This window comes from Nannospalax galili, unplaced genomic scaffold (assembly GCF_000622305.1).
Source record: "Nannospalax galili isolate Female #2095 unplaced genomic scaffold, S.galili_v1.0 scaffold1046, whole genome shotgun sequence".
In the NCBI taxonomy this organism is placed as follows: domain Eukaryota; kingdom Metazoa; phylum Chordata; class Mammalia; order Rodentia; family Spalacidae; genus Nannospalax; species Nannospalax galili.
The window spans coordinates 204,408-227,430 of record NW_008354526.1 but is presented as its reverse complement, the minus strand read 5'-3'; positions in this window follow the sequence as shown (position 1 = coordinate 227,430).

Here is a 23,023-nt window from a genome sequence, read left to right as displayed (position 1 = left end):
GGCCTCGATCTCACAAAGATCTGCTTGCCTCTGCCTCCTGAATGCTGGCACTAAATGTATGTGCCAAAAAAAAAAAAGTGCCATCATGCCCAGTCTAAATCATAGTCCTACCCTGATAATTCATATTTTAATCCATTAGATGGTACAGTCTCTAATGGTTTGATAACATGTGTTGGTTACAGTTGGGCAAACAAGCACTTCCACACATAACTGATGGGAATGAAAGTCACTAGAGCCCCTAACACAGATAAATTTGACAATTACCTATCCATTTTACAAATGCACACTGTTTGCAACTCAGCTGTCTCCCAGCTCTTCAATCTAAAGATGTATTTGTACATTTATTAAGTGATATGTGTGCAAGGTCATTCACTGCTTCATTTGGTCATAAGATTACAAAAACAATTGAAAGCATTTGCTCATCAATAATGTGATATTTTAACAAGTTACAGTTAGCACACAGAGATTGATAGCTGTACATAAAAATGAGAAATCTCTCTATGTATGGATGTGGAGCCACCTCCATTCTACACAAATACGTCAGCTCAAACACAGGGCAGCATATGGAGCAAAAAACCCCAGTGACAGAAATGCATTAAGTGTGTGAATATGCAGTGCACCACTGACACATACTCATAATAATTTCCTGGGGCAGAAGAATAGAGCTAGGTGGCAGGGAAGCCTCACTGCAGCCCTGTGGTACTTTTTAGACTCCTAGAACCAGATGTTCTTCCTTCATCAACAATTTGTTTATAATTCTCCTCACAAACCAGAAATGATGTGGTACCAAATGACCAGGCATTTTCTTCTTTCCTCCATCATGAGTCCTCTTCCTCCGCTTTCTCTTTCTCCTCTCTCTATCGCATGTTGTCCCTGACTTCAGGAAAGAGATTAGAATATGGGAGGGGTGCAGAAGGGCAAATACATGCACCTCCTGTGCTACATGGCTCCATCTGATCTTCTAAATTATTTTTATTTATGCATTTGTGAATTCATTTATTATTTGTTTTTGAAGTGTCAAGGATGAAACCCGGGGTCTCTTTCATCCCAGGCATCTCCTTAATTTTTAATCTCTAGTGAATACTATCATGCTCAAAATAGCACCAACTTCTGTATTATGGTCCTCCTACAAGAAATAATCACTATGAATCATACCCACATATACACTTATGGCGAGAAATAGACAGACAGGCAGAGAGACACAGACAGTGAAACTATGAGAAATTTTAAGGACTCAGCTCATGTGATAGTGGAGCTAGCAAGGCTGAAACTTGCGGGCAGCCCACACACTGAAAGTTCAGTGAAGAGTTAATGTTGAAGTCTCGAGGCTGAACCCTATGGGCTAGAAACTCAGGCAGGTTTTCTTTGCTGTTTGGCAACCAGTCTTTGCTGTTAAGGCTGTAACTGGAGGGAGCCTACTCACGTGATGGAAGATAATCTCAGTCCGCAGATTTGAATGTTAATTACATCTAAAAAATACCTTCATGGTAATATTTAGAGTGGTGCTTACCAAACAACCGGGCACCCATGCCTAATCAAGTTGACACGCGTCAGCCATCACAGCTGGCCTTTCTTTGATGGCTCTTGCTTATTTATGTCATTCATTCTTGTTGACATCAAACAGGTTCACCACATGCTAACTCCTATGCTCAGGACACTTTCCAGGCTACTACAGCAAGATCACAGGGGTGTCACTTTCATTCAAGTGTCAGGGTTGTAATATGGTTTCCCCTAAGCATCAGTGGAAGGATTTCCCAAAGGAACTAGGGCCCCATTGAAGCGTATTTCCTTTTGCTGGCTTCACTGTCGAATGAATTCATCTTGACATTACAGCAGCCATCTTGAGTTTAAGCAGAGCATGATTACCTCAGAATAACCACGGATGGTTTTTCCTGCACAGCTTCCAAACAAACTATAAATAGACAAAACCATTAGCGTGATATGTGGAGCTTTACAACTGGGCCCTGGTGCTAAGGATGTGCCTGACTCTTTGATATTAGCTTAAGATAAACCAGGTACGTTCCACTTGTATGATGTCACTTTTTTGTCCTAACCAATCTTTTCCAACTAGATAGTGTCCTAACCACTTCTGACCCAAACTGTGAGAATGTACTTGCTCTTGTTGAAGCCCAGGACCTCGATGCTGTCAGTAAGTCCCCTGATAAACTGTATTCTGTGTAATCCTGGATCTGTCTGCTGCTTTTTTCGGTCTCACAGCACCTTGGGGCTGATTCTCACACGCCAAGACTGGGTTGTTTGAGAGCAATTGTTTTACAAAAGTTGTATCCAACCATATCCTCTTTTGTTAAACTGAAAACATAATCATAGCAACTATAAGAACGTTCTCTTACACATGTAATATAATGCGGTTTTGGAAAACATGTTTTAAAAATGGTGTCAGAAATGTCTGCTATGCATTCATTAGCCTAAGATAGAGGAGGCATTTTCTCCCAGTCAAAAAGATCTTTGGGCTGGAGATATAATTCCATTGGTAGAGTGCTTGCCTAATAACATGCATGAAGCCCTGGGTTTGATCCCTAACACTGCGTAAACCAGTAGGACATGCCTGTAATCCTAGTACTTGGGGAGCAGAGGCAGGAGGACCAGAAGTTCAGGGTTATCCTTAACTATATAGTGAGCATGAGGCTAGCCTGGACTACATGAGACCCTGTATAAAAAGCAAAACATGAGGAGGATCTTTAGCTCCTGCTGTCCTTATCTGCTCAGGGTTGGCTTGCTCTCCTGGACCCTGGAAGAACATTTTTAAACCCGTGTTCTCAAAAGCTAAAGGAGCTAAACTGAATGTGCTGAGAGTAGGAGAGAGGCTAGGGGTAAATCATCCAGGCAAGAAAGGGCAGGTGCAGTAGCCAAGAAAAGCTGACTGCAGCTGGGAAGAGGGGGGTGTCTGAAGACCTTGGCTGTCTATAGACACTGAGCAGTTACCCTGGCCAGTTCAAGGGCCCCTGTGCCTGAGCTCTGCCTGTGATGAAGTCCATGGAGGACCATCTCAGAGTCCTGCCTAGAGTGACAGTGTCAATTCAAGTTGGAGCCCACATCTGTTCAGTAGGGGCTATGCTGGTGACCATCCTGGGGTTCCCTCAGGACCAGAGGTTACCTCCCCAAGCCATCTGGACTACACAAGCCTGGGTTTCCAGTATGATCTGAGAGGAGACAGAACTCAGACAATGACTACTATACGATTTGCTACTGGCCATGGTGAGCAGGCCTCAGAGCCTAATTTTATTTAGTGGAGAAAAAAAAAGTACTTTCTTACTTTCCCCAATATCCCTTTTTTGGAGTCTGTCTCGACCCGGGACTCTTGGAGTTCTCCCACCTTTCTGCAGATGATGCAATCTCTTGGAGAGTCAATTTGCATTATCAGAACCCTTGCTTATTGCAATGCCTACATTTCCTCAAATCAAGCATTTTTCTGCATGGAAAGCCAGAGTTCTCAAATGATTCCACGATGAACCAGCTTCATAAGAGGTTAATTGCTGTTCCATTAAATTCTTTGTCCCTTAAGTTTGGAAAACATGGAAGGTTGAGAAGTCTGTTAAACTGTGCTTAACTCAGTCATTCTCATGCTGATCTCTGCAGGACGCTTTTCCCATGCCATACCATCGGCATTGCCAGTTCTGCAGACCCAGCAGGGAACCTGGTGCAGAAGGACACTAGGCTTGGGATAAAAGGAACTTTGTCCAAGTTGGCCTCTTCTACATCCTTGGAACAACATCTCGGTTTACAAAATGAGTTGATAAGCCTGGTATTTTTCTTCAGAACTGTGACCGAATATGAATTTTCATCTGAAAACTTCAAAAATTAGGGGTTTTGAACAGGAACTGGGAGTGTATTTAATAGTAAAGAGAGAGCACTGACTAGCAGTGAGGTCCTTCACCAGCAGACAGATCTGACTTCAGACCCCTTAACCCAGACTCCTCTGTGACTCTAGGCACACTCTAAGTCCAAGTAAATGGAGTTGATGATGCCAACTTTGCAGCAGGCCTTAGGACAGGATAACATGAGACTGCATGCAAAGCACCCAACTTATTTCCCGGCCCTTAAGGAGCATAACTATACTATGCTATATTGCCGTAGTGATGTTGACATAGTAAGGATGCCCTAGAAGAGGACTGAGGGCATATGAATTTAAACATAACTTGCCTGAAACTCCACCTTTGCTTACATCTGGCTTGTCCCTCCCCATACCTTGGTGATCCTCCAGTAAACAAGCTTCCCTTTCACCCTACTCAGAGACCCCCTCCCACCTCAGTTCTTGGATTCCTGATCCTAGCAAAACTGAATAGAACACATAGAACACAACCCTTTCCTCTGTTTAAGGGATCATACAGGGCAGAATTTATGTAATAAACTTTTTTTGGAACTTTAAAAAAACTTTATTGAGAATTTCATACATGCATGTAAGGTGTTTTGATCAAATCCATGCCCACTCTCTCCCCTCCAACACCTCCCATATTTCCCCATTACTTTTTTCTGATAATTTTGTATACTCTTTCTTTCTTTCTTTCTTTCTTTTTTTGGTCTTTTTGAGATAGGGTCTCCCTGTAGTCCCAGTTGTCCTGGAACTCACTATGTACACCAGGCTGGCCTTGAACTCACAGAGATCCACCTGCCTCTGCCTCCCAAGTGCTGGGACTAAAGGCGTGTGACACCACACCTGGCTGTTCTTTCTTTCTTTTAAATGGGGCTTTTTGCTACTCTAACAGTACCCCTCTGAAGAGGGAACGCTAAAATCTTTTAGGGATTATATAAGAGCTCCCATATTCTTTTGTCATTTTTAGCCTTTGGAACAGAGTATGTTGCTAAGAGGCCTAAGGATACTTTGACTTTTAGCCAAGAAACTGGCTACTTTTCTTTGGGGTCTTTTATACCATAACTGGACTTAAGCCTAATGTCTGGGACGTGTAATCCCTTGAACTCTTAAATAAATATACTGATGACTTTACTCTTTGGTTATACTTTCCTTTTGGGTGTTTAAGACCATACAGTTGGCCCAAATAAATCAATTTATTTTTACACTTAAGGTCATTTGAGGATCTGTTCCTCAGGGGTCACATGGGCTTGGGAGGAGCCCTGGCTCCTTTCTTTTACCAGTTCCATCTATGTGAAGAGAAGTCAAAGGTCCTGCTCGACCATATCTGGGTGAGATGTTTCCTCTGAGTTGACCTTCCTCTTTGTAGACTGGACACTAGTTCAAGTCCATCTCCTGGGGTCTCCATGGCCTCCTTGTAAGAGAACAGGACATTTTGAGAGATGTTCCATAGTCCCCTGGAACTTAGTCGATCTTGGAGGGCAAGGGGCAAAAGCTGTCCTTTAAGTTCCTCTTACAAGATTAGTATAGGCCTCAAAGAATGGGTGTTAAACATCCAATAGGGTTAGTTCTAACAGTCTGGTACTTTTAATTACCATGTGCTATGTAGATAAAGCTTGGGTAAAAAAACAGCTATTCTCAGATAAACCTTAACTAGATATATATTTTGTTTCTTAAACTAGTTGACTAAACTACAACCTTAGAAAATTTTAAGATTATGTGTATATTATTTTTGTCTTACCCTTTATATATCATACCAAACCTACATAGACCTGCATCACTTGCTTAGACTTTCTCTACTTTTCTATTTTGGAAAATATTTCTATTCCCATATCCTTTTAATTTCTTTTACATTTTCATTTTTTAAATAATTATGAGACATAATAGCATTAACAAATAAGTTTTCCATCAGTTGTAAGAATTCTTTACCTAGGGATACCAATGAATTTACTGAGCTTACTTACAAAGATGACTGAGAGGTTGCTGAGATGTATGAGTGACCTTGGGGTATACACACTGGAAAGCCTTTACCTAGCATGGATCAAGCCTTCTCTTCCTAGCCTTCCCCAGATTGTATACTTTAGCCCTCCCCAAACCCAGGAGACCGTGTGTGATTAGGGCCAAATTACATACAGTTGGCTGGGAAGAGTGGCTGGATACTCCGGTGAGAGTCCAATGACCCTGCTTGGTGCTCCTTTAATGAATGAGCACAACCATCAACAAGCCCAACTGTGATGATGTTTAGTCATCAGGCTCAGCTGAAGTTGTGATGATGGTAGTTATTTCATGCAGAAGAGACTGCTGTATAGTATCATCTTATTAAAAGGACCTGGAATTTAAAAGGATTTGGTGCTAGGACCCACATATGAGGAAGAACATATGTCGTTTGTTTTTCTGAGTCTGTGTTACTTCACTTGTATAACAGTTTCTAGATCCATCCATTTACCTGCAAATTTCATTATTTCATCTTTCTTTACTGCTGAATAGAACTCCGTTGTGTAAATGTACCACATTTTTGTTAACCACTCGTTAGTTGAGGGACACTTAGGTTGCTTCCATCTCTTAGCTATTGTGAAAAGAGCAGCAACAAACATAGTTGTACAAGTGTCTCTACAATAGGATGAGTCCCTTTGTATATACCAGGAGTGGTATAACTGGGTCATATGATGGGTTCGTTTGTAGTTTTTTAAGAGTTCTCCACATTGTTTTCCATAGGGGTTGCACGAGTTTGCAATCCCACCAGCCGTGAAGCAGTTCCCCTTTCTCCCATCCTCACCAGCATTTGTTATCATTTGTTCTCTTGATCCCAACCAGTCTGATTGGGGTAAGGTGGTACCTCAGGGTGGCTTTAATTTGCATTTCCCTAATTACTAACGATGTTGAACACTTTTTGAGAGTTTCTTAGCCATCTTTATTTCTTCCTTTGAGAACTCTCTGTTTAGATCTTTAGCCCATCTTTTAATTGGGTCATTTGGTTTCTCGATTCTTTGTTTTTTGAGTTCTTTATATATTCTGGATGTTAAGCTTCAGTCACATGTGTCACTGATGAAGATTTTTTTCCCATTCTGTGGGTTTTCTCTTCACTTTTTTGCTTATTTCTTTTGCTTTTTAGTTTAATGAGGTCCCACTTGTTGATTGCTGAACTTAACTCCTGAGCAACTTCTATACGATTTAGAAAATCCTTTCCTACACCTATATCTTGTAAGTTACTGTCAATATTTTCTTCTAATAGTTTCAGGGTTTCCAGTTTCAAATTGAGGTCCTGGATTCATTTGGAATTCACTTTTTTGCAACGTGAAAGATAAGGATATAGTTTCATTCTTCTACAGGTGGAGATCCAGTTTTGCCAGCATCATTTGTTGAAGATGCTGTTTTTCCTCCATTGTGTGTTTTTGGCACCTTTGTCAAATATCAGATGGCTGAAATTGCCTATACTCGGGTTTGGATCTTCAATGATGTTCCAGTAATCAATGTGTCTGTTTTTATGCCAGGACCATGGATGTTTCATTGATCTATGTGTCTATTTTTGTGCCAGGACCATGATGTTTTTATGACTATGGCTTTGTGGTATATTTTGAGATCTCATATAGTAATCCCCCAGCATTGCTCTTTGTGCTCAGGGTTGCTTTGGCTGTCCAGGGTCTTTTGTGCCTCCATTCTAATTTAGGTATGCTTTTTCTAATTCTGTGAAGTATGTCATGGGGATTTTGATTGGGATTGCATTGAATATATATATATATTTTGGTAGGATGGTCGTTTTCACAATATTAATTCTTCCAATCCATGAGCATGGGAGGTCCTTCCATCTCCTGGTATCTTCCACAATCTCTTTCTTTTTTATAATATTTTATTTATTATTTTTATTTTATGTGTATTGCCTGCATGTAGGTAGGTGCACCAGTGTCATTCAATGCCCATGGAGAACAGAACAGGCTGTCGGATCCCTTGGAACTGGAGTTATGGACAGTTGTTAGCTGCCATGTGGGTGCTGGGATTTGAACCTGGGTCTTCTGCAAGAACAGTCAGTTGTCTTAACCACTGAGCCATCTCTCCAGCACCCCTCAATCGCTTTCTTTAACAATATTAAATTTTCATTGTAGAGATCTTTGGTGTCTTGGTCAGGTTTATTCTGAGATATTTTATTTATTTACTTTTTTGCAGCAATTGTGAATGGGAGCATTTCCCTTTATTCTTTCTCCAATGGCTTGTTATTGCTATATAGAAAGGTTACTGATTTTGTAGATTGATTTTATAACCTGCCACTACTGAAAGTGTTGATCAGTTCTAGGACTTTTCTGGTGGAACTTTTGGGATCTCTTAGGTATAGTATCATATCATCTGCAAAAAGTGATAGTTTGACCTCTTCTTTTCCAATTATTACTCCTTTAATTTCCTTCTCTTGTCTTATTGCTCTAGCAAGAATTTCAAGCACTATGTTGAAAAGGAGTGGAGATAGTGGACATCCTTGTCTGGTTCCTGATTTTAATGGGAATGCTTCCAATTTTTCTCCATTTAGAATGATATTGGCTGTGGGTTTGTGTTGCTACATGCGTCTTGCGGGCGCTGGGGCTGGGGTGCTCAGGTTTCGCGCTGCTGGGCGGGTCTCTCTGGCTCTCCGCAGCTGCCCGGGAAGTGCAGGCGAGTCTGTAGGTCGGCGGCCCGCGCCGAGCACTGGCGGCTCTGCGGGTCGCTGTCAGCTGCCGGGCGGGTTCTGTGCCAAGCTGCAGGACGCTCCCTCTGTGCCTGTGATCCATTGGCCACCGGATGGCGAGGGAAGGTGCAGGAACGGCGATCGCAAGATCTTCGCAAGTGGTTGTTGACGGAAGGACAGCCCCCTCCGGGAAGACTGAATCACAGGCAGTAAGGCACAGGATACAGCTCAGTCAGACTCAGTGATACAGCTCCAGTTTATTCAGTGATTCAGCTCCAGTTTATTCAGTGATTCAGCTCCGCTTTATTGGGGTGAAACCGGAAGATTTATAGTGTGGAGGCAGTAGCAAAAGCCTCAGTTGATAGGTGCTCCTAGGATGCCCCATTTACATGTGGTTGTGGGCTTCTATCAGGCTGTCAGACAATGCCTGATTAAAACCTGGTAGTTCCTATGCCAGAGGTCATGAATCTGTGACCGGCACTTCAAAGGTGAGCCAGGAAGGAGAGCAGAAGGTGCCCTGCTGGAAAGGGGAGTCTCTGCATAAAAACGCCGAGCCTCTTAGGCTATCCGGACATGGAGAGACTGCGACCCAAACAGCAGGGGTCCCCAACAGGTTTGTTGTATATAGCTTTAATTATGTTGAGGTATGTTCCCTTCAGTCCAATTCCCTCTAGGACTTTGAACATAAATGCATGCTGAATTTTGTCAAAAGCTTTTTCTGTATCTATTGAGATGATGATGCGGTTTTTGTCTTTGAGTCCGTTTATATGATTACTGACATTTATTGACTTACATATATTGAACCATCCCTGCATCTCTGGAATAAAGCCTACTTGAACATGCTGAATGATCTTTTTGATGTACATCTGTATGCAGTTTGCAAGTATTTTGTTGAGAATTTTTATGTCTATGTTCATTAAGGATATAGGTTTGTAATTTTCTTTTTTGGTTGTGTCTACCCGATTTGGGTATTAGAGTTGATGGTGGCTTCATAGAAGGAATTTGGGAGTTTTCCCTCTGTTTCTATTGTTTTGAATAATTTAAGTAGTGTTAGTTGGAGGTCTAAAGATGTCTGGTAGAATTCTGCTGTAAATCCATCTGGGCCTGGGCTTTTTTTAGTTGGGAGTCTTTGTATTACTGTTTCAATTTCCTTTTATGTTATGGGTCTATTTATACTGTTGAACTCTTCTTGGTTTAACTTTAGAGGTTCCCATGATATCAGATATCCATCCATTTCTTTTAGATTTTCAAATTTAGTAGCGTATAGGTTTTTAAAATATTCCCTTATAATGGTCTGCATCTTTTGGGTGTCAGTTGTGATGTTTCCCCTTTCGTCTCTGATTTTGTTGATTTGGTTTGCTCTTTTTTTCTTTTGGTTAACTGGGCTATCTGTCTATCTTGTTTAGCTTTCCAAAGAACCAGCTCTTAGATTCATTGATTCTTTATATTGTTTTCTTTGTTTCTATTTCATTAATTCTGTTCTGATTTTTTTTTTTTAGAAGAAGCATTTCATTACAGCTTTAACATACTCAATAACAATTTCCAGAGCAAAGATACATCTCTTTTCAAAAGTAGCTATAAAATTTTTTGGCTCACAGTTGAATTAATACAGTTATACAATAGTGAACTCAGTATAAACCCTGTAAGACATAAAATTGAATGAATTTTTAACCTCTAAGAAAGATCTCTATTTCATTTTAAAATATACTGCTTCTTACAGAAAAACTCATTGTTTTTGCTAATAACACTTACTTCTTTTCTTCTGCTGCGTTTGGCTTTCATTTGTTCTTGCCTTTCTAGTGCCTTGAGTTGCAGTGGTAGATCATGTATTTGGGCTCTTTCCAATTTTTTCATGCAGACACTTAGAGCTATAAACTTCCCTCTTGGGACTGCTTTTAAAGTGTCCCAGAGGTTGTGTTGTGTTGTATTGTCCTTTTCATTGAATTCCAGGAATTCTTTTATTTCTTTCTTAATTTCTCCTTTGACCCACTCATTGTTTAGGAGTGTGTTGTTCAATCTCCATGAGTCCATGTAGTGACTAGGGCTTTGCCCAGTGTTGATTTTGAGCTTTATTGCATTGTGGTCCAATAGAATGCATGGAATTATTTCAATTTTTTTTGTATTTGTTGGAGTTTGTTTTGTGGCTCAGTATGTGGTCAACTTTTGAAAAAGTTCCATGGTTACTGAGTAGAAAGTGTATGCTTTGGTGCTTGGGTGGAATATTTGGAAGATGTCTGTTAGGTCCATTTGATGTATGGTATCATTTAATTCAGATGTCTCTGTTTATTCTTAGTCCAGTTGACTTATCTAATGGAGACAGTGGGGTATTAAAGTCCCCAACTATTACTGAGTTGGGGTTAGTCTGTGTCTTAAAGTCCTGTAGTGTTATTTTTATTATTTTGGGTGCACCAGAGTTTGGTACATATATGTTAAGGACTGTAATATCTTCTTGGTTAATAGTTCCTTTGATCAGAATGAAGTGACTCTCCTTATCTCTTCTGATTAGTTTTACTTTGAAGTCTCTTTTGTGAGATATTAGAAATGCAACCCCTGCTTGTTTCTTAATGTCATTTGCTTGGAATATTCTTTTCCATCCTTTTACCTTAAGGTAGTGCCTGTCCTTGAAGGTGAGATGGGTTTCTTGCAGATGGCAAAGAGATGGATTTAATTCTTAATCCATTCACTTAGCCTGTATCTTTTGACTGGGGTGTTCAGTCCATTGATATTTAAGGTTATTATTGAAAGGTGTGTATTGGTTGCTGTCATTTTGATTGCTGTTTGTGTTCTCTGTCTAATTTTGTGTTTCCTCAATTATACCTTTATTTTCTTTTGTTGCCCCTGGGTATAGTTGTTTCTCTCTCTGCTCTCTGTATTACTTCAAGTATTGTTTGAAGGGCTGGTTTTGTGGACATGTATTCTTCCAGGCTTTTCGTGTCATGGAAGATTTTTCTTTACCCTTCAAATATAATAGACATTTTTGCTGGGGTTAGTATTCTGGGCTGGCATCTACTGTCATGTAGAGGTGGAAATACCTTGGTCCAGGCTCTTCTGGCTTTCATAGTTTCCATTGATAAGTCAGCTTTAATTCAGATGGGCTGTCCTTTGTATGTGACTTGTTGTTTTTCTTTTGCTGCTTTGAGTAGTCTCCCTTTGTTCTGTACATTTGGTGTTTTTACTATGATATGTAGTGGGGAGTTTCTTTTCTGATGCTATTTGGTGTTCTATGAGCTTCCTATATTTTTATGGGGATGTCTTTCCTTAATTTCTGGAAATTCTATTCTACAATCCTGTTTAAGATCGCATCAACACCATTAACCTAAAATTCTTCTTCCCTTATGATCCATAGATTTCATCTTTTCATGGTGTCCCACATCTCTTGCATATTCCATTCCTGTGTTTTTTTAAATATTCCATACACTGTGCTTGAGTGGTCCAGTTCTTCAATTTTATCCTCCAGTAATACTCTTTTCCATTTCATTCATTCTAGAGGTGAGGCTTTCCCCTGTTGTTTCAAGTTGGCTTATTGAGTTTTGCACTTCCTTCTTCATTTCTGCCTGAGTTTTCTTCAATGTTTCTCTTTTGTGAATTCATTCAGAAGTTTATCCCTATCTTCTTTTAGCTCTTTGATTTGTTTGTTCGTGTGTTCTTTAAATTTGTTGAATTCTTTGATCATGTTTATGATTGTTCTTTTAAATTCAGTATCCTGGGTTATCTCTAGGGAGTTCTCCTTATAGAACTCTTCTACAGGATTAGAGGAGTTTGGTGGGGACATAGTGTTTTGGCTTTCCATTTTATTATTCTTTCGTTGTGGTTTTGACATGTGAATTTCTTTTGTTTATGGTTCTGATATGAGAATTAAGTTGAAGTATGCTTCTGTTTATATTATCAGGGTGCCTACGTCCTTCCCTTATTAGTTATGTAAAGCTGGTTGGTACAGGTTTCAGGTTCTCTCAGGTTTTATTTTGGAAGGAACTGATGGCTTCAGATCAGCACCACTTGGAGGCAGGATCTGGGCACTCTCAAGTAGTCCCTGTGTTCTCAGCCCCTAGGCCAGAGGGAGGCCAGAACCTGGTACTCTCTGACTGTCTGCTGAGATCCATAATAAACTTTATTAAAGATGTAAGGTTGAGGGCAGAATGGAGGTGATGCTTTAGAGCAGTATAATATGTTCTGGATCTTTGGTGATCGTATTAAACATCTGTGCTATTTACACGAGATCCCCACTCCCAGCCCAGCCTAGTTCCCCTCCAGACTTCCCCAGAGGTAATGAAGTGATATTCTCCCTTCAAGGCTTTCCTCTGCATTCTTCCCTTTCTAGATATCTTGTAATCCCTATTTATTTCCTCTGCTGAGAAGTTTGACTCTCTGTTTTCTATTCCCAACCATTCACCTTCAGTATCCACCCAGGTGTTTTGCCAAACAGAGAGCCTTGTGCTGAACAGGAATGCCTGCCTTAGGGGACGACGTAGCTGGGTCTGTTATGACTTTAACTATTAGCTTTCCCCACCCCTCTACTGCAATTACAATTACTATAGAAACATGCCTAGGAGAGAAATGACACTATCAAACAAATATGTTGGAGTGATCTTTGCAGCAGAGATTGAGAGGATGCACTGGAGGGGAAGTGGTGAGACCAGAGGCTGAGGACCAGGCTGCATAGCTTTCCCAGTAGACTGGATGAGTGAGGATTGGTACTGAACAAGGAAGGCAGTGAAGAAGGAAACAGAGGTCTAGGTGTGATCTATTTCTGGAATAACCCATAGTTTGATGACAGGTTAAATAATGTTGAGGGTGTTGAAGACAGTGAGATGCAGAGGCCAGGGATAAATTTAAAGTGTTTGAACTGGGGATATCTGATGGTGGTGCCATTGTAGTAGGTAGAAAATAAAAGCAATATTAATAGCAGCCTTCTTCCTTTTCTTCTCTTGCTACTACTAATAATATTGAGGGCATTTATTGAGCATGCATATTACGTGAGATATTTTGATGAGTGCTTGACATTCTGTAACAGAATAGTACAGTCTGGGCAACTTATAATGAACAGAAGTATATTTGACCATGGTCCTGGAGGCTGGGGCGTCCAAGACTATGAGGCTAGCATCTAGAGGGGGCTCTTTATTCTGTTATTTCATGGATGTCCAAAAAGAGGGTGAGAGAGACAAGAGACCAAACATCCTGCTGTAAGGAATGAACTCATTCATAACAATGACATTAACCCATCATGAAGGTGGTGCCCCCATGACCCAAACACTTTCCATGAGGCTCCACTTCCTAATACCTTCACATGGGGGATCAAGTTCCCAACACATGAACTTTGGGGATCACATTCAGACCATAGCAGTATGAATCATGCGATATAATGGCACCACTTAATCCTAAAAGGGATTATATCATCATTCCATTTTCCAGACAAGAACACAGTAAGTTTCCCAAGTTTTCACAGGTAGCAAAATCACATCATTACTAGTTTAAGTACTGAAATCGTGACTCCAGTTTGGGACACACTGAACTTGAATCTCCTGTGGAATGTCCTGGTGAAAATGTCCCAGTAGCAGAAGGAAAGGCAGAGTCTGAACTCAGCAGAAAATACTGGGCTAGAGATCCAGCCACCTATGTAGAGGAAGTAGGAGAAGCCATGTGAGGTCCATCAGGAAACGTTTGTGCAAAGGCAGAGGAAAGAGGAGATGGAAATTTGAGTATGTTGATATTCAAGGAGAGAAAGAGAAACCATAGAAAAGGAGTGAGTAGAATCTGATCAAGAAGAGTGGGGAGAGTGGGGAGGCGGGCTGGGAGGAGGAGGTGGTGGCCAGTTGTATGAAGTGCTTCCAGGAGGTCAGCAGGGCAGGCTCAATACACACCTGTTGACCAAAGGGGAGTTGAAGAAGACTGTGGTGGGCAGAGCTGGCTACCCACAAAGGTCACAGCAGAAAGAAGGTGCAAGGAAGTGGAGAGAGTGATGAAGAGATCATTTCAAGGAGCTGGAGTGATATAATGGTAAGGAAAGGGAAAGCATGTCTCCATAAGGAGTCGGGAGGCTTCTTTCAAAATGGAATGGGGTTGTGGCTCAGCGGTAGAGTATTGCCCAATATGTGGCAGGCCCTGACTTCTACACAGATCAACACACACACACACACACACACACACACACACACACACACACACACACACAGATAAATAAATAAAATCAGTTTTTATAAAAAGATGGCAAATTGAAGCCAGCTTTTATCTCAGCAATCTCCACAAATCCTCCTGCAATAGCAGGGATTTCTTTTTAAGTCCACAAACCCAGATGACAAAGGGAAACGGGAACAGAGACAGCAATAAGCAATTAGATTTTTGGAGCTGAAGCAGGCAAGTGGGGTGACTGACTTAGGTAAAATCTAAGACATGAATTAGAGGCTCAGGTATCTCTGAAAGGGAAGCTATAGCACTGAGAATAGGATAGACCATCTGACGGAGAAACATCGAGATACCCAACTTCCTCCATCTGGTCACCAGACAAGGACTTTATGTTTTTGAAAGGATGAAAGGATAAAACAAAGGACAGAGGTCTGTGGGCCAGGCGTGGTAGCACATGCCTTTAATCCCCACACTTGGAAGGCAAAGACAAGCAGATCTCTGTGAGAACAAGGCCAGCCTGGTCTCCATAGTGAGAACCAGGACAGCTATGGCTACAGGGAGACCCTGTCTCAAAAAGACCAAAACCAAAAAAACAAAACCAGAGGTCTGTGAACAAGTGGACACAGACACCAAGGAGAACTGAGGTGCAGTACTAAACACAGGGGCTACATGAAAGTGAGGCGTTAGATAGAAAAACACCCTACTCCCACCTCCAGCTCTCTTCTCACACTTCAGGAGATTGGAAGGAAAATTTCCTTCAGGAAATCTGACCCAAGAGAAAATACCTAAATATAGTGACCAGTGGTGTTTATTCACTTGTCCCTGTTACTGAAAGTCAAGGTCATCAGTCAAAGGTCATCAGATTTTTAGCACTACACTCCTAAATGTGACAGGAAAGCTAAAGCTCACCAGACAACCAATGCAACTCAGCATAAAAGTCAGAGGCCAAAATAAATAGAACAAAAGGATTCTATAAAAGACAAGGTAGAAAATGTTTACCAACATTCCTAGAGAAACTAGAGATAATATAAAACCCATGAAACAAGAACAGGCTTCTAAAGAACAGAAAGCAAAGAACATTCTTATGCAGAAAAATATGACAGGAAAGACTAAGAAGTCAATATTAAAGTTGGAACATAAAATTAAAGAAATTTCCTAGAGCCAGGTGTGGTGGTGCATGCCTTTATTTAATCCCAGCAACTTGGGAGGCAGAGGCAGGCTGATCTCTGCGAGTTTGAGGCCAACCTGATCTACATAGTGAGTTCCAGGCCAGCTGGGGCTACAGGGAGACCCTGTCTCAAAAAAAGATCAAAAAAAAAAGAAAGAAAGAAAGGAAGAAAGAAAGAAAGAAAGAAAGAAAGAAAGAAAGAAAGAAAGAAAGAAAGAAGGAAAGAAGGAAAGAAGGAAATTTCCTAGAAATCAATAAAGAAAAGAGAGACCAGGCATGGTGTGTCACACACCTTTACTCCCAGCACTCAGGAGGCAGAGGCAGGCTGATCTCTGTGGGATTGAGTCTAAATAGCAAGCTCCAGGCCAGCTGGGGCTACAGGGAGACCCTATCTCAAAACAAAAACAAAAACAAGAAAAGAGGAGAGAAGAGATCAGAAAATAACTAGGGGCTGTGTCAGAGGTGTGTTTTTTGAACCAATGCAAGCTCCAAAAAAGAGTAAGAGAGATTTTATTTTGTTTGTTTGCTTAGTTGTTGTTTTTTTTTTTTTTTTTGAGATAGGGTCCCACTTTGTAGCTCTGACTGGCCTGAAACTCTCAATGTGGCCTGGCCACAAACTCACAGAGATCCACCTGTCTCTGCCTCTGGAGTAAAAGCATTTGCTACCACACTCAGCTTGGGAGATTTTTATCAAGAATTTATTCAAGAAAATTTCCCTCAAATCAAAGCACATAATTTTATGGATTGAATTGCTTTACCAAATGCTTAGCAAAATAGAGAAATACAGTATTTCATCTGTACATCAAATGGAATTTCAAACATTAAACAGATATCCTATTTTTAAGATTCGTTTTCAATACTAACATCAAGAAGAGACTTAAAACAGAATCCATGGGTATTTACCAAAAGAATCTAAAAGGTACAGAATGATCACACTGGTTCAGGTCATCCGACACATAGATTTGAGAAAACAGAGAGTTTGATACAGAAGATGTATCCCTCAGGAAGACCATAAAGGGTAACAGCTGTGCAGAGGGTAAAAGTACAGTGCTTATGCTGTATCAATAATGTAAACCCTAAATATTCATGAGGGGAGGGGAAGCAGGTATGTGGCAATCTTACAACATGAGCTTAGTAAAATCCATGTAACTTCTAAGACAGGTTAGAACATGAACTACCTGGCTATGGCAGCTGATAGCTGGGCTGTCACAGCACCTTAACCCCTTCAACCACCAGGCTGTGTGGAACACTCCTAAGCTTAGGGTTTCAAAGAAGTGCTACTCTCTATGCACTGAAGGCAAAGTAGTCAGGAGAGCATTTGTAGACTGGCTCTCTCTCTCTCTCTCTCTCTCTCTCTCTCTCTCTCTCTCTCTCTCTCTATGTTTGTGCATGCTTGTGTGTTTTGGTGTGTGTTTGTATGTATATGTGAGTGTGTTTGTGTTTATGTATTTGTGATCGTGTGTGTTTATATATGTTTGCTTGCTTGTGTGTGTGTATGTATGTTTGTGTATTTGTGTGTGTGCTTGTGTGTATACGTGTTTGTGTGTGTGCTTGTGTGTGTGTGTATTTATATGTTTTATGTGCTTATATTTATATTCATTTGTATTTGTGTGTGCGTGTGTGTGTGTGTGTGTGTGTGTGTGTGTTCCACTTGTACATCAGGTTTTGTGCTGAAGAGGAAAAGAGTTACAGAGGAGGATCAGGGTGTTAACTGACTAATCATTTTAACCCTTCAACCTGAACTGTGTCTGGAGGAGAAAAGGAAAGGGAAGGGAAGAAAAGTTTCCCTGGGGAGGCCACGGGCTGAGAGCAGGGAGACCGATGGGCTCATGGGCTCGGTTTCCCAGCTGCAGTTGCTCAGACAGGCCTTGCACCTTGTGATAAGGGGAAGCCAGAGGGATGGCAGCATGATGCCTTCAGACATGAACCAGCCTCAGTTTTCACAGGCCCAAATGTGGCTTAGAAAGCTTCCATGAGCTCATGGTCAGCTGGGAGTAGGAGCCATTATGACCTGGATGAGGGTGACACCCACTCACTGGAGAGATGAGCTGGGCCTGCCCTCTGGAAGAAAGGACAGGCCTGACTCTTATAAGTGAGGGAAGGACAAGACAGCTCTATAGGATGGAACAGAATGTGCCACTGACCAGGGATCCCAGCAGTCACCACTGAGAAAGTACCACAGGCCACAGGAGGTGGGTAGCCAGTAACAGCAGGCCTCTCAAAGCACAAGGGACCTAAAGAGGGACCCACTTCTCCCTCCTCAAGGTGACTATGCTGATGGGAAAATTCTTAGATTACATTTGAGCCCCAGGAAGGACAGAGGACATGAAGATGGAGTTCTGAACTACAGTTCCATAGTCATCCCAAATCTGACTGAGAAGTCATGGAATGGGATAGCACACAGCAGGAGCCAGGTCAGAGTCACAGGACTGAAAATGAATAGCATTCCATTTTTGCACACTTGTGTTGCAAATAGCTGTAACTAGCTATTATTTCTGAATTATTATTATTAGAGAAAGGGGCTCACTCTGTAGTTCAGGCTGTCCTAGAACTCACTAGGTAGCAGCCCAGGCTAGCCTCAGACTCACGGTAATCCTTCTGCATCAGCCTCCTGAGTGCTGGGATTACAGGCCTGATCTACTCCTGGTTTTGGTATATTTATTAACATCTTTTAACTAGAAGTGCCACAGGGGCCTGAAATCCCAGCCATCATAAATACTTGGAGCAGTTGTTTATTATTAATTGCTGTTTGCTAGGACTAAGAGCTCAACGCTCAGAACCCCATTTAATTCTCATATACCAAGTGAGGTAGCCCCAATAAAGTTCCCATGTTATAGGCAAAGGAGCTGGCGTTTAACAGGTGCAATGATTCACCCAAAGCAGGTGGTAAGTAGCTGAGCCAGAATTCAGTGTGTCTGAACTGATTCCAAAGTCTGTGCTGACCTTCATGAGGACATGTCTGTGGTGCTTTGAATGAGAATATCCCTCATAGGCTCCAAGTAGTTGGACATTTGGTCCCCAGATCTTGGCACTGTTTGGGGAGGTCATGAAACCTTTAGGAGGTGTGGCTATGCTACAGGAAGCACATCATTGGGGCCAACCTTTGAGAGTATATAGTTTGCTCACTCCCAGTCTGGCTCTCTCTACTTCCTGTGTCTACTTGAAGATGTGAGGACTCAGCTTGCTGCTCTGGTTACCTCTGCCACCATGTTTCCCCACGATGATGGACTCTTACCCTCTGGAATTATAAGCCAAATAAACTCTGCCTTCTATAAGTTGCCTTGGTCATGGTGTTTTATCACAGCAACAAAAAAGTAATATAATGTCCAACCCATGCTCAGCCGCAAAGCCTGGCTTTCTAGAGAGAGCTGGAATCTGGCTTCAGTACATGAGTATATGCATTCACTTTCTGGGGTCTGCTAGCATCTGGAAAGGTGCTGGTGGAGCCAAGAAGACCCAGCGGGCATGTGGATTAGCAGCCAGGTGAGGCCCCAATGCGTACTTGGGTGCTGCAGCCTGTTGATAGTATTTAGGGTGGCAGAAAACCAGAATGCCTTTAAGCTCCAGGCATGCATCTTCCTAACATGATTTTGAAACAGTTGAGGAATTTCTTAATTTTGGAATGTGTTCAATAAATTTCTATGAAGTGAGGTATTCAGCTCAAGTTCTTTAAACTTGTGCCAAACAGCTGTCAACTTAGATCCCCCCAAAATCATAACATTAACAGCTCTGTGTTCTGGCAAGATTTGTCAAGCCCTGAGCTTTCCCTACTAAACTCCTCCACATCTGTCTTCTCTCACCCTGTTTAGGTCTTTCTACACTTGCACACACCTTTATCATACCCACCCTAGGCCACTGCAGTGCTGTGTCTCTCAGGAAGTAGGTATGGTCTGAACACAGCCCTGGGTCAGCACTTGGCTCAGTAAAGATTAGTGAAGTGGTTCCTGCTCCACCTCAGCTCCCAGACTAAGGAAAAGATAAGAACTTATGGCCAAATTAGTGACACAGCCCTCTCCACATCACCTTCTTCCCCATTAACAAAATCCTATTTTATTAAAGTCCTATTTAGCTTCTTAGCTGGACTATATTTCCCAGTCTCCTTGGGCTTAGCTGAGGCCATATGACCAAGTCCTTGACAAAATCATGCAAGGAAAGTGATGCGGCCGTTTCCAGGCATGGGCATCAGTGCTGACCCCTCCACCTCACCTACTTCTTCCAGAATGTCTGAAACCTGGATTTAGTAATGACAAAGATTCTATCATGCCAGATTATACATGCCATATTGCCTGGATAGCACAGCAATGATTTCGAGCACCAGGGTCTCTGGATGACCATGAACAGTAGTCTCAGAACAGCTGCATGGGACTTAGAAACAAACTCTACATATTTTTAACAATTGCATTTTGAGAACACTTTGTTATAACACCTTTACCTTAACTGTAATAGGAATATTTTATGAAAGAATGAAGGTAAGAAGGAAGGAAGGTGTATTAGGGTTCTCCAAAGAAACAGAACTGGCAGAATGAATATATATGTATAGAGATTTATCAGTTTAGCTCACAGGATAGAGTCCAAGTAGTCCAACAATGGCTGCACCACACTGGAGAGGCTGAGAATCCGTAGTCGCTCAGTCCACAAGGCTGGATGTCTCAGTAGTCCCAATCTGGTGCTGAAGGTCTGACAAATTCCAAAAGATCAGCTAGTCTTCAGTCTACAGCAGCAAGACGAATTCACCAGCGAGAGAGAAGGCAAGCAGCAAGAAGCCTGGCATTCTCCTCTGCCTTGGCCTTTTATATGGGCTGCCATCAGAAGGTAACACCCACATTTAGGGTATGTCTTCCAGCTTCAGATGATCCAATCAAGATCTCTTTCATTTAAGTTAATCCCAGATCCAATCAAGTTGACAGCCAGGATTAGCCATCACAGAAGGAAAGAGAAAGAAGAAAAGAAGAACAAAAGAAAAAGAGAGAGAGAAAGGAAGGAAGGAGGAAGGAGGGAGGGAGGGAGGGAGGGAGGAAGGAAGGAAGGAAGGAGGGAAGGAAGGAGGAAGGAAGGAGAGGAGGAAGGGAAGAGGGGTCAAGAGAAAGGAAGGGAAAGAAAGGAAAAGAGGAGGGAAGGAATTGGGGAACTTGGAAAGTTGAGGCAAGAGGATCAAGAGTTCAAGGTCAGCCTGGGCTACAGGAGATCTTATCTTCCCCCTGCCCCCCATAGGGGAGGGCAAGCCAGAAGGAAGGGAGGAAAGAAGGAAGGGAGGGAGGGAAAAAGGGAGGGAGGAAGGAAGGAAGGAAGGAGGAAGGAAGGATGGAAGAAGGAAGGAAAGAAGGAAGGAGGGAGGAAGGAAGGAAGGAAGGAGGAAGGAAGGAAGGAAGGAGGAAGGAAGGAAGGAGGAAGGAAGGAAAGAAGGAAGGAGGGAGGAAGGAAGGAAGGAGGAAGGAAGGAGGAAGGAAGGAAGAAGGAGGAAGGAAGGAAGGAAGGAGGAGGGAAGATTTCACCTGACTGTTCAGTCTTGACCATGTGTTAGTCTTTTGGTTTGTCATTTTTGTTTATTTCTTTCTGATGCAGACTCCCTAATTCCTACTCTAGTAAAGCCTACCTGCCCTTTACAACACAAACTGTCACTTTTTCCAGAGAAGCCTTCTCTGACCAGCTCCCCTCTAACATCTTATAGCATTTAGTCTGTATCATTTATTGATGACACATTAGCTGCCTTCTCTCCCATTCTCTGGCACTTTTTTACTCTTTCTCTTTCCCCTTCCTTCCTTCCTTCTTTCTTTTCTTTGTTTTTCTATAGTCTTTGTTTTGCCTTTCTCTCACATGCTAGACAAGCGAAGAGTCTTCCTCTGTGTCTAGCACACACAATGGACTGTGGTCTGTGCTTCCCAAGGGGTAACAAACCCATCCCTAAACCTCTGGGCTTAAAACAACTATTTTAAAATATTTTATTATTTTTATCTACTTTATTTATTATTTTTATTTTATGTGTATGAGTGTATTGTCTGCATGTGTGTAAGTGCACCTGTGCATGCAATGCCTGTGGAGGTCAGAAGAGGGCATTGCATTGCCCTGGAACTGGAGTTAGGATGGTTGTTAGCTGCCATGTGGGTGCTGGAAATTGAACCTGGTTCCTCTGCAAGAGCAGTCAGTGTTCTTAACCACTGAGCCATCTCTCCAGCCCTTTATTATTTTTTATTTTATGTGTGTGAGTGTATTGCCTGCATATATGTAAGTACACCTGTGTCATGCAATGCCTGCAGAGGTCAAAAGAGGGTGTCAGAGCCCCTGGAACTGAAATTACAGACAGTTGTTAGCTGCCATATGGGTGCTGGGGATTGAACCTGAGTCCTCTGCAAGAGGAGCCAGTGCTCTTAATCACTAAGCCATCTCTCAGCCCCTAAAACAACTATTTTTATTGCTCATAGTTCTGAAAGTTGACTTGGCTCAGTTGGATGGCTCTCACTGAGGACCCAGTATGGTGTGGTGGTTAGATAACAGCTGGGGCTGCCATTAGCTGAAGGCTTGTCTGGGCTAGGTGCTCAGGATGGCTCACAGTTGATGCAGCTGTTGGCTGGGAGCTCATTTAATCTTGTCAACCAAATGACTTCCCTTCTGGCTCTTCACAGAATTATGCTGGATTCCAGGAGGAACCATGCAAAAGCTTGTTGTGACTTAGCCTTGAGACCAGAACTCCTATCACATCCCAAGACATTTAGGCTAGCCCAGGTCATATCTCTATGCATTCAGGGAGATAAAAGATTGATGGCAGCCATCTTTGGAGACTATCTCACTATACCATGTGAACATCAGAACCTGGAGTTGGCTCTCAGATCAAAGTAGGTGACTATTCAGCATTCTCTCATCTATACATGTGTTCCCTTCCTTCCTGAATTAGAAGGATTTAATACTATTCTGACATCACCCCAGGGATGGCAAAGTCACTTAACTACCAAGATGTTCAACAAAATGTAGATGACTCAGTGCCTGTGGACCAACAGGTTGAAGAGGCCATGGAGAGCGCATGTTTCTGAATTGGGTGGTGAGTGATTTTTTCAGAAAACCCCTTTTTCTCCTACATATATATGTTTCAGTTTGGAAATCCGGAGAAGCAGCCAGGCGTGGTGGTGCGCACCTTTAATCCCAGCTCTTGGGAGGCAGAGGCAGGTGGATCTCTGCGAGTTCGAGGCCAGCCTGGTCTACATAGTGAGTTCCAGGCCAGCTGGGGCTACAGGGAGACCCTATCTCAAAAAGTTTTTAAAAA